Source organism: Sapajus apella, unplaced genomic scaffold (genome assembly GCF_009761245.1).
Source record: "Sapajus apella isolate SASKATOON/1434 unplaced genomic scaffold, GSC_monkey_1.0 scaffold1, whole genome shotgun sequence".
In the NCBI taxonomy this organism is placed as follows: Eukaryota; Metazoa; Chordata; class Mammalia; order Primates; family Cebidae; genus Sapajus; species Sapajus apella.
The window spans coordinates 82,574,290-82,576,971 of record NW_022436941.1 but is presented as its reverse complement, the minus strand read 5'-3'; the positions used below and the strand labels follow the sequence as shown (position 1 = coordinate 82,576,971).

At 38.2% G+C, this 2,682-nt stretch overlaps 1 pseudogene; it reads right to left on the bottom strand.

The window, feature by feature from the left end:
* Nucleotides 1–1,171: 1,171 nt before the first annotated feature.
* On the bottom strand, nt 1,172–1,508 carry LOC116563884 (annotated as a pseudogene).
* Nucleotides 1,509–2,682: the final 1,174 nt, after the last annotated feature.

Below are 2,682 nucleotides of genomic sequence, written 5' to 3'. Positions count from 1 at the left end.
TTTGTTTTCTAAGGAAGTTATATTTTAGAGTAAATTTTGAAATATTCCAAACATATATTCTATGTAGATTTTGAGTGCTAAAGTTAAAATTATAAATTTTGCATGCAAGGTTTATTAAAAACACTGGTAGAATTATAGTATTTGCAAAATTTTAAGTTTTGGTGAATATTGTAAATATTGTAATTGATATTAGAAAGCCATGATGAATTTAAAATTAAGAGAAAACCCATCTTATATTTTGTTTGATTAAAAATATTAGGCTTGCATGTTTTAAATCAAAATATTTTTTTAAAAAAGGACTGCAATTTAATAGTAATTTGTATAGTTTTAGCTGCTAGTAAAAAAGAACAACTGAAAATAATGAAAATATTACAACTGGTGTAAAGTAACTCTATGATGCTTCTATTACAAGAAAACAAAACTGTACACTTTTATGAACAAATAGTCTTTTTACCAGTTAACGCACAGCTTTTTTTCTTTTTTTACACCAAAGTGTTTTTTGTTTGCTACCAGACTGGGCTTTGTTCCTTGCTCTCTGCTTGTCGGGCTGTGTCTGGTATGTTTTTAAACCCTTGCTGTCTTTTGCCATCTGTATGCCAGAGCCACATTTGTAAGCCTTATTAACTTACCTGAGTAATACTTGGCTGGATGCCCTCCTCTGGGCTGGGAGTTTTCTAGCAGAGGGGCGGTTTCCTTTATACTTTTTGTACAGCTCTGGCAGGTTCTGCAGCTTGGGCTTGAGAAGGAGGGAGGTTAGGGTCAGGGGTGACTACCTTGGCTTTAGAGGGAGGGAGGTTAGGGTCAGGGGTGTTAGGCGGGGGAAGATGGTTTAGGGGGTCCCATATGTTGGTAGACTGTTTGGGGGTAGGGACCTTTTTTTTAAATGAGGAAACATCAATTTTAATTTAAAGAAAAATCAGAAAAGTATCTGTGAGAATAATGGAACAAAACAAGTCCTGAAAAAGAATTTTGCATCTTGGTGGTTGTATTTATTGGAAGAGCTTGAGAAAAATGAAAATACCATTTAGCTTAAGAAGTTGTGAGTTATCTGCAAATGAGCTCATTTCAGGAGTGGAATAACCCCCGGAATTATTTCTTAATATCAAAATATATGCAGGTTTCTCTTTTGAATATCTCGTACATTTAGAGAGGCCAGTGTACAAAGTCTCCTGTTTTCATACAGGAAAAATAATTCTTTGTTTCAGCCAGTTCTCAGGGGAGGGGCAACCAGGACAACACCATCTTCCCAGACAAAGAGCACTGGAATATTCCTTTTCATTGATTTATATATCTCTTCATATATTTCTTCATCAATTTCTATAGTAGTCAGTTTCTTCCACATCTCTCGAGATCATATTTAAATGTGGATCATAAGCATGTAATCTGCCTCAAAGCTCTTGGTCATTTCTCATTTTCACATAAATTTGCTCATTTAGACTGAGCCTGATAAGATCCAGGGAGTCCTCTACAGTGTTGGTAATTTGTTACTGGTCTATGTTGTCTGCCATGTTTCAACACTTGGGACTTTATTTTTCTTAAAGGAGTTGGCTTTTGGCTTATTTACTACAGTCTTTAGGTGGTTCATTATCTGTCCAATATTTTAACATGAGACCTGAGGGAATATTATTGCTATTAGCTTTATCCTTCCCATTTTTTGCTTTACGTGGAGTATTTTCCATTTTGAGTGTTGGTCAGGCATAATCCCTCATAGTAGGGATTTCTTGTTCTCCCTTCTCTAGGGGCTTGCTGAGGCTAATCCCTTGTATTAGGGATTTTTTTGCCTTCCCCTTTCCTAGAGGCTCAACCCCTCTTACTGGAGATTTCTTTCTTTTTATTTTAGAGGTTTGGTATGAGGCTCACTCCCTCATATTAGAGATTTCTTTCCTTTAATTGCACGTCTCACTCACACACTGTTAACCTTCAACATATCTCGACCACTAAGGAAATATTTGTTGTCCCTGCAATGTTTTTTACCTTGGTCTGTGCACAGAGTTACCTGGTTGCTGTGATATGTAAGGATCCTTTCTGCCTGCATTACTGAGAGTCTGGGTTTATTTACCACATGACGTGGGTTTCACCCTAATCCTGAGGGCACCACAATGAGGCAGCAGGATGCATTCCCCATGAGAGATGATTGATTGGAAACCCCTCCCTGGAGGATAATTGGATCCCAGATGAGCCCCCAAATTTGTTGGAAACAACAACTTGGGACCACAAAGAAAATGAGCACTTAAACGATTTCTCAGCAAGACAAATTTACTTCTGCAAAAGAGTGCTGCTTATAAACTTGGCCTCCAGGAGAGCACACCAAACAAAAGAGGGAAGAGGTTTTTATTTTTAATGCAGTTTGTCCCTGCTACTGTGTCCTGCCTCTATTGGCTGGAGTTGGACCACACAATTTAAGCAGAACCCAATTGGCTAACTTGAAGAGCACAGGGGTGTGCCTAATGAGAAGAGAAGGGAAGTTTTGGTGGGAAGAGCCTTTGAGGTGGGAGGGGTAATTTACAGAGTGAGTAGCAGATGTGGCTTTGTAGATTAGGACTGGTGGGAAAGCTGTTTACTGAAACCAGGGCAGGGAGGCACAAAGGATAAGGAAGTCTGGCCTTGAAAGCTGGAAATAAAGAACAATGGAACCAACTAAACCCTTTAAAAAGAAACTTCTTGTGTTTAACACTATGAACA